Below are 9,790 nucleotides of genomic sequence, written 5' to 3' on the forward strand. Positions count from 1 at the left end.
GAGCAAGGGAATGCGCCCCAATGTTCATCCCCCAGTCAGCACCTGATCATTACCACTTTGCCACTCTGGGATCTTGCCATGCATGAATCGGCTTCCACGTTTTCTACATTGCAACCGCGGTAACGCATCAAACGCTTTTCATTGGCTGAAAATCACAGTGGGATGTTTGGCAGTTGCAAAAAGCACGATATAAATGTATGTTTTTCTGTTCAATTAGAGGAAGGGTTTCCAGAGCATCACGAAGGATGACAGGTAATAAGGTTTAGGGAGGACATTCCGCAGTTTGGGGCCTCGACATCTGAAGGTACGACCACTAATGGTGGATTGATTAAAATCAGGGTCACGCATGAGGCCAGAATTGAAGAAAAGCAGAGATATCGGTGCATTGTGGAATCTCACAAGGTTTGGAGGGGGGAGGAAAAGACTGAAGAAATTATCGGCTCTTCAAGCCGATTTGCTGTCAGTGACTTGCATTCATTCCATCTTGATTTAAACCGGTTTTCAACATAAAGTTAACCACATTGCAGGTAGGGGTTGTCTCCTTTGATACCAATAGGCTCATTGTTTATCTCTGCAATTTGCTGTTGCATTAAACAAGTAAAACCACACATCTGTTTTCCCTGAGGCACAAATCCTTCATTGCAATTGTAGACCTCACCATAAAACACAAAAGCTGATGTCACTCAGATTTAATTTTCCCTAAAGTCAACACTACCCAAGAATTGAAAGCTTGGGCTGAAGTGGCAAGTTACATTCGTACCACACAAGTGCCAGGCAATGACCATCTCAAACAAGAGAGAATTGAAACACCACCGCTGGACGTTTAATAGCATTGCCATTACTGATTCCTCCACTATCAACATCCTGGGGGTTACCATTGATCAGAAACTGAGCAAGACTAGCCATATAAATACCGTGGTTACCAGAGCAGATCAGAGGTTCAGTGTTTTGTGGGTGAGTAACTCATGTCCTGACCCCCAAAAACCTGGCCACCATCTACAAGGCACAAGTCAGGAGTGTGATGGAATACTCGCCACTTGCCTGGATGAGCGCAGCTCCAACAACACTCAAGAAGCTCAACACCATCCAGGATAAAGCAGCCCCGCTTGATTGGCTCCCCCTTCCACAAACATTCACTCCCTCCACCACCAACATACAGTAGCAGCCGTGTGTACCATCTACAAGATGCACTGCAGCAACTCGCCAAGGCACCTTAGACAGCACCTTCCAAACTCACGACCGCGACCATCTATAAGGACAAGGGCAGCAGATACCTGGGAACCCCACCACCTAAAAGTTCCCCACCAAGTCACTCACCACCCGGACTTGGAAATATGTCGGCCATACCTTCACTCTCGCTGCATCAAAATCCTGGAACTCCTTCCCTAACAGCACTGTAGGTGTAGCTACACCACATGGACTGCAGCGGTTCAAGCCGGCAGCACACTAACTCCTTCTCAAGGGCAATTAGGGATGGGCAATGAATGCTGGCCTGACCGGTGACACCCACATCCCGTAAATACATTTTTTTAAAACAGGAATTGCTTCAGGATGTGACACGGGTTTTTTAGAATTTTGTCCATGGGATGTGGTCTTCATCGGCAAAGCTGTCATTTTGTCGTCCCCATCCTGAATTGCCTTCAACAGTAATTAAGAGTCAGCCACATTGCTGTGTGACTGGAGTCAGGGTAAGGATGGCAGATAAGACGGGTTTTATGCCAATCGATGGCTGAGCTTTTTCTATTCCAGATTTTTATGAATTGAATCTAAATTCCACTAACTGCCATGGTGGGATTTGTACCCTGGAGGAGTAGAGAGCAGCTAGCAGCGACCCAGGAAACCGGTCTTAACCCACGCCCCCACCCATGTAGCAAATAAAAGGGGTGAAACAGAGTGGACAGGAAACAAAGAGGGGGTGGGAAGGAGATGGTAAAAGTGGGACACTGGGGGCCAAAGGAGTGGAGCACCAGAAAATACAATGGGGGAGGGAGGGTGGGTAGATGATGACAGGAAGGGGTTACCATGGGCAAAGCAGTGGGGCATGATGACAAATTAATGGGGGGGGGGGGGGGGAGATAGAGATTAAGGAATAGTGGATTTCAGGAAAAAGGTGTAAAATGTTTTGAAACAATTTCTCAGTTGGAGGGGAAAGTTTGAGAAGCTGCAAACTGGAGGCTGAAGGGGGGGGGGGGGGTTGATCAGCAAATGTTACTGGCCTGGGTGGCACGGTGGCACAGTGGTTAGCACAGCGAGATTGGGTTCGATCCCGGCTCTGGGTCACTGTCCGTGTGCAGTTTGTATATTCTCCCCATGTCTGTGCGGGTTTTACCCCCACAACCCAAAGGTGTACAGGTTAGGTGGATTGGCCACATTATTTTGCCCCTTCATTTGGAAAAATAAAATAATTGGGAACTCTAATGTGTTATTTTAAAACGTCACTGGCCCAGAACAGGCAACATTGATTGCAATGATAAACCAGTAAGGGACCCACGCTCCACAGCCCAGACAAACTGTTTCAAGGAAGAAGCAGGCAGGGGATGTCTTTACCCATTCCTTGCCAATCCCTGCCTGGAAACCTTTGCAAGGTGCGTTTCCTCCGCCTCCTCTTCCCCAGCACTAGTCCTAGTTCATTCCCTCTCTCTCTCTCACACACACACACACAGTATACAATACTACTCCAGGAGGTCACTGTGCAATCAACAGGAAACTAGGTCAACTGACGGATCCCTCTAAATCCACAACCGCTTACTACATAGGAAATAAAGACATCGCATAAAAATAAATGACATAAAGCTATACATAGGCATTAGAGATCAAAGGCCAAATAAATACACATGTTGAGGGATTGAAAAGCAAACCTGACAAAGGCCCCCACAATCAGCGAAAATAATCCAGTACAGAAATCGAAACGATTCTCTAATTATTACATTAATTACAAAACCGAGAAATATAAATAGACACAACAACAGCAAGTGGGGCCCATCGAACAAAAATGATCTTTAACCAGCCCCCAGGTCACCCGCAGAAACACAACACACACAATCGTCAGGGAGAAATAATAAACTTACCTCGGATTTATTCTTAACCACTGGGTGGGGGGATTGTTTCTGACACAAATCCGAACGCCGCCCTCTGTTTAGAAAACTCTGGGGCGGAGGTGAGGGCTGGGGAGACCTTTTCTGACTTATTTCTCAAAAGATTGGAAGGGAGGGAGAGCTGGGGGACGCTCAGAGGTTGTGGCCAGTCCTGTTTCTCACATCTGCTGGGCAAGGTTGCAAATCGCCGCAAAAAAGGTCCTTTATCAATAAGGCTACAAGAGTTGCTCGGTGTCTGTCTGTCTGTGTGTGAGTGTGTCTTGTAGCTTCCAGGACGATTGAAACTGGCCTCACAGCTTCAAACAAACTAACCCACGGGAGCTTCTGTGCTTTCTATGTTCAAAAAAAAAGGAATAAACCAATTCAGACTTGGTTCAGTTGTAAATCCCCAGGTTATTGCGAGGTCAATTTCACTCTCGCTCTCTGTCAATTTCACTCTGTTGCTTGCTGCTGGCTTTGTTTAACTGGTTGTAATTGTAAACCGATGTCTCGAGGTTGCCAGCTCTCTCTGTTCTACACTTCCTCCTTCCTTCCTTCCCTCTCTCTCCCCAAAGCAATTTGCAAGGCGAGGATCCAGGAGGAAGGGAGGGAGAGAAGGAGGTGGGATCGGTTAATTCCCCGCCCCTCACACACGCCCCTGAAACCTTTCCCTACGTCTTTAAAGGGGAAAACACATTACCTACAAACACAACACACACTCCCAATTACATAGGGGCTGGTTTAGCACAGGGCTAAATCGCTGGCTTTGAAAGCAGGCCAGCAGCACGGTTCAATTCCCATACCAGCCTCCCCGAACAGGCGCCGGAATGTGGCGACTAGGGGCTTTTCACGGTAACTTCATTTGAAGCCTACTTGTGACAATAAGCGATTGTCATTTCATGTGGGCAACGCAATGAACCATATTGCTGACATGAATGAGAAAGTGCTGGATAATCTCAGCAGGTTGGGCAGCATATGCGGAGAGAGGAACAGAGTTAGTGATTTACCGACCAACCCCCCCCCCCCCCCCCCGCGTGTTCTTCGGCAGCCGAGGCGCAACGGGATTGCCCATTGACTGTGCCCATAATCACCGGGGAAACCCACGCGCCGTCAGTGGGATCGGAATATCCCGCCGGCGTGCACAGCCGGTAAATTCCGGCCAGCGTTTCGAGTCCGATGTGACTTCTTCAGAACTGAAGAAGGGTGGAAATGTGTGATGTGACCATCAATTCACTAGAGACACGATTGGAAATAAACTGTGGTTTTAATAGTCTTACAACTGAGCCTGCCTGCGACCAGAGGAACTGAGAGCAGGCTCACGGCTGCAGCACATTATACTTCCGGTAGTGGGAGGGGCCATGGGCGGAGCCCAGGGTGGAGCCCTGTACAAGCTCCTCATCTCCCCCTATGGGCAGAGCTGCGCAACGGCTCAAATACAGAGCCCACAAGGACATAATATAATGCAATGCAATACAGTGTGAATTACAATACAGTATACTTCACCGCAATGTGATGGTTTATAGAGTTGAGGGCGGGGGGAAGCGGAGGAGATGAGATAGAACAGAAGGCCAGGGATGATCGGAGCTAAGGAGAGATTAACAAAGATGCCTTGGACACCAGAAAAAGGGAGTGTTAAGGTGCTGATAGTGGCATAAAGGCAAGATTGTAGAATGTGTAGCTTTGACAAAGAGTTATCCAGACTGGAAACTTTAGCTCCATTCTGTCTTCACAGATGTTGTCAGATCTGGTGAGATTGTCCAGCATTTCCTGTTTTAGTTGTAGAATGTGTCACTGGGCGAATAAAGGTCAGTGGAAGCAAAACTGAAAAACGAGTGACAGATGGCCCTGTGGAGAGGGTGGGGTTGGGGTAGGAGAGGTGGGGAGGGGGTGGTTGCATTCGAAGAAACCAAAGAAACGGGAATCAAAATGTGGGGTCAAGATGGAGGGTGGGGGGGAGGTCACAGGCCCCCTGTGTCAAACTCAGTGTTGAGTGCAGAAGGCTGTGACATGCCGAATCGGAAGATGAGGTGTTGTTCTTCCAGTTTGCATTGTCGGAGCATTGCAGCAGGCCAAGGGGAGGCAGGTAGGCCTGAGAGCAAGACGCTGAGTTAAAATGGCAAGCGACAGGAAGGTTGGGGATTATGCTTGTGGAGAGAGTGAGGACGTTCCGCATTGTAGCCTCCCAGCCTGCATTGTTCCTTGGCAGTGTTATTGAGCAATGAGCCACATATGGTGATATTGGGGCAGGTGACCAAAAACCTGGTCAGAAAGGCAGGTTTTACGGAGACTGGAAGGGGGAAAGTGAGGCAGAGAGGGAAATCCAGAGCTTTGGAAGTTGAGAATGAAAATCGCTTATTGTCACAAGTAGGCTTCAATGAAGTTACTGTGAAAAGCCCCTAGTCACCACATTCCGGCACTTGTCCGGGGAGGCTGGTACGGGAATTGAACCGTGCTGCTGGCCTGCTTGGTCTGGTTTAAAAGCCAGCGATTTAGCCCAGTGAGCTAAACCAGCCCCTTGTTGAAGTTGAAGGCAGTTGTCATGGCTGTCAATGATGGAGTGATTAAGGGCAGCACGGTGGCCTAGTGGTTAGCATAGCTGCCTCACGGCGCTGAGGTCCCAGGTTCGATCCCGGCTCTGGGTCACTGTCCGTGTGGAGTTTGCACATTCTCCCCGTGTCTGCGTGGGTTTCGCCCCCACAACCCAAAAATGTGCAGGGTAGGTGGATTGGCCATGCTAAATTGCCCCTTAATTGGAAAAAATAATTGGGTACTCTAAATTAAAAAAAAAAAAAATGATGGAGTGATTAAAATCGGAGGTGCGCAGGAAGTCACAATGGGAGGAGCTCAGACCTCTCGGAGGAGATTGCAGAGGTAGGGAGGGGCGAGGCTATGGCACGGTGACACAGTGGTTAGCACTGCTGCCCGGGTTCGATCCCAGCCCCAGATCACTGTCCGTCTGGAGTTTGCACATTCTCTGCGTGGGTAAATTGGCCACGCTAAATTGCCCCTTAATTGGGAAAAAAATGAACTGGGTACTCTTAAAAAAAAAATTTTTAATTTTCCATCTCAGAGGGCTGTAGAAGCTCATTGACTGAGTATGTTTAAAGCAGAGATTGATAGATCTGATTAACAATAATGTCGGGCAGCACGGTGGCACAGTGGGTTAGCCCTGATGCCTCACGGTGTCGAGGTCCCAGGTTCGATCCCGGCTCTGGGTCATTGTCCATGTGGAGTTTGCACATTCTCCCCGTGTTTGCATGGGTTTCACCCCCCACAACCCAGAGATGTGCAGGCTAGGTGGATTGGCCACGCTAAATTGCCCCTTAATTGGAAACAATGAATTGGGTACACTAAATTTAAAAAAAAACAATAATGTAAAGGGTTATGGGGATAGTGGGTGTAAAAGTCATTGAAGTGTCTGATCAGATCATAATGAATGACAGGCTTGGTGGGCTGAATGGCCACCTCCTGTTCCTCAGACAGAAACAAATTGGATACCACATATGAATGGATAGTTGATAACATTTTTTGATGTTAATGTTGTGATATTGTTGTTTCTCTGCTGGATAATTATGACAAGAGAAGAAACAATAAACTGGGCATGATGGTTAACAGATCAGAAATCTGTGACAATCAGAGTGGAAAATTCTACCGCCCATTATTGGAACAGTGCATCACATAGGAACTCAATTGATACCTGGAATGGATACATCGCCATCATGTGTTTTTAGTTTTTCTCTCCGTTGAGTCATTTTTAATCTTTACTTTCCATTCCTTCTTTCATTCTCTCTCAATCTCTGCTACTAATTCCCTCTTTCTATTCTTTCTGTCATTCTCTCAACCTTTTTTATTCTCTATCCCTCATTCTCAGTTAGTCCATAAGACCATAAGACAAAGGAGCAGAATTAGGTCACTTGGCCCATCGAGTCTGCTCTGCCATTTAGTCATGGCTGATATTTTCTCATCCCCATTCCCCTGCCTTCTCCCCATAACCTCTGATTCCCTTATTAATCAAGAACCTATCTATCGCTGTCTTAAAGACACTCAGTGATTTGGCCTCCACAGCCTTCTGCGGCAAAGAGTTCCACAGATTTACCACCCTCTGGCTGAAGAAATTCTTCCTCATCTCTGTTTTAAAGGATCGTCCCTTTAGTCTGAGATGGTTTCCTCTGGTTCTAGTTTTTCCTACAAGTGGAAACATCCTCTCCATGTCCACTCTATCCAGGCCTCGCAGTATCCTGTAAGTTTCAATAAGATCCCCTCTCATCCTCCTAAACTCCAACGAGTACAGACCCAGAGTCCTCAACCATTCCTCATACGACAAGCTCTTCATTCCAGGGATCATTCGTGTGAACCTCCTCTGGACCCAGCACATCCCTCCTGAGATACAGACCCAAAACTGCTCACAATACCCCAACTGGGGTCTGGCCAGAGCCTTATACAGCCTCAGAAGTACATCCCTTGTCTTCTATTCTAGCCTTCTTGACATGAAGCGAACATTGCATTTGCCTTCTTCACTGCCGACTGAACCTGCATGTTAACTTGAAGAAAATTGTGAACAAGGACTCCCGAGTCCCTTTGTGCTTCTGATTTCCTAAGCATTTCCCCATTTAGAAAATAGTCTATGCCTAAATTTCTCCTTCCAAAGTGCATAAACTCACACTTTTCCACATTGTATTTCATTTGCCACTTCATTGCCCACTCTCCTAGCTTGTCCAAGTCCTTCTGCAGCCCCCTTGCTTCCTCAATACTACCTGTCCCTCTACAGATCTTTGTATCATCTGAAAACTTAGCAACAGTGCCTTCAGTACCTTCTTCCAGATCATTAAAAAAATGAAAAATAAAAATTGCTTATTGTCACAAGTAGGCTTCAATGAAGTTACTGTGAAAAGCCCCTAGTCGCCACATTCCGGCACCTGTTCGGGGAGGCTGTTACGGGAATCGAACCATACTGCTGGCCTGCCTTGGTCTGCTTTCAAAGCCAGTGATTTAGCCCAGTGTGCCAGTATATATATTGTGAAAAGTTGTGGTCCTAGCACAGACCACTGAGGCACACCACTAGTCGCCGGCTGCCATCCTGAAAAAGACACCTCTCTGCCTTCTGCCAGTCAGCCAATCCTCTATCCATGCCCGAATCTTACCCTTAACACCATGGGCTTTTAACTTATTTAACAGTCTCCTATGCGGCACCTTGTCCAAGGCCTTCTGGAAAGCTAAATAAATCACGTCCACTGGTTCTTCTTTGTCTAACTTCCTTGTTACCTCCTCAAAGAACTGTAACAGATTTGTCAGACACGACGCTGTCTCTCACTATCTCTTTGATGCTCACTCTTGTTCAAAGCTTACACTGTCACTCAGTGTCACTCGCTCAATATTCTCTTGCAGAACAATGGGGCAACATGAGGAACGAACACCTTTCTGACAATGATTGAGCTGCACACCAACCCTTCTCCTCTTCAGCATCTATTTCTACTACTGCCTCGTTCGTGCTTATCCACGACATATGAACAAACAAACAAGGAGCAAAAGGAGTCCAATCAGCTCCCTTGGCCGAGTCCGTCATTTAATAAGATTATAGCTGGACTGATAGTAACCTCAAGTTTGCAGTCCACCTATTCCCCGGTAACCTATCACCGTTTTGCTGACCATTGCTTATCGCCCAGTCTCCGTTTTAAATGGCTGACTCCTTATTTTTATTTTTTAAATAATTTTTATTAAGATTTTCACAAAATATAAACAACAAAACAATATTAACCAAACAACCATAGTAAAAACCAAAGAACAAACCCCCCCCCCCCCCCCGAACTACAAAAACAAACAGAAGAAAACAACAAAAAGGAGAGAAATAACACCCGCCACATCGAACAAACCCCTGTACACAATTCTCCCTCCCCCCGAACCAAACCCCCCCCCCCCCAGGTTGCTGCTGCTGCCGGCCTATTTCCCTACCATTCCGCCAGGAAGTCCAGGAAAGGCTGCCACCGACCCACTCAGGGCGAATATCACCCTCCAACTTAATGAATCCCGCCATGTCATTGATCCAGGCCTCCACGCTTGGGGGCCTCGCATCCTTCCACTGAAGCAAAATCCTACGCCGGGCTACTAGGGATGCAAAGGCCAGAACACCGGCCTCTTTCGCCTCCTGCACTCCCGGCTCCACTGCTACCCCAAATATCGCGAGTCCCCAGCCTGGCTCAACCTTGGATCCCACCACCCTCGACACCGTCCTCGCTACCCCCTTCCAAAAGTCCCCCAACGCTGGGCATGCCCAGAACATATGGGCATGGTTCGCTGGACTCCCCGAGCACCTAGCACACCTGTCCTCGCCCCCAAAGAACCTGCTCATCCTCGACCCAGTCATATGAGCCCTATGCAGCACCTTGAACTGTATGAGACTAAGCCTCGCACAAGAAGAGGAGGAGTTCAGCCTTTCCAGGGCATCCGCCCACGTCCCCTCCTCAATCTCCTCACCCAGCTCCTCCTCCCATTTACCTTTCAGCTCCTCCACCGAGGCCTCATCCACCTCCTGCATAACATGGTACAAGTCCGAAATCTTCCCTCCTCCAACCCACACCCCCGAGAGCACTCCGCCCCGAACCCCCCCCCCCCCCCCCCCCCCCCCCCCCGCGGGGGCAACACAGGGAACCCCGAAATTTGCCGCCTGGCAAACGCCCTAACCTGCATGTACCTAAACATGTTCCCCGGGGGGAGCCCAA

At 48.1% G+C, this 9,790-nt stretch overlaps 1 protein-coding gene across 4 annotated transcripts in view; it reads right to left on the reverse strand.

Annotated features, from left to right (window-relative positions):
* The window catches only part of gdpd5b (glycerophosphodiester phosphodiesterase domain containing 5b), a 256,227-nt gene extending 252,555 nt beyond the window's left edge, over positions 1-3,672 (reverse strand). For 2 of the 4 annotated variants that reach the window (XM_038818004.1, XM_038818002.1), the window contains exon 1: positions 3,069-3,671. The gene's annotated coding sequence lies outside the window, so the exon portion shown is untranslated. Of the gene's footprint in view, positions 1-2,858; positions 3,004-3,068 lie in introns of those variants that run through there. The other 2 variants (XM_038818003.1, XM_038818005.1) reach the window with 2 other exon arrangements.
* Positions 3,673-9,790: the final 6,118 nt, after the last annotated feature.

This window comes from Scyliorhinus canicula, chromosome 14 (genome assembly GCF_902713615.1).
Source record: "Scyliorhinus canicula chromosome 14, sScyCan1.1, whole genome shotgun sequence".
NCBI classification, from domain to species: domain Eukaryota; kingdom Metazoa; phylum Chordata; class Chondrichthyes; order Carcharhiniformes; family Scyliorhinidae; genus Scyliorhinus; species Scyliorhinus canicula.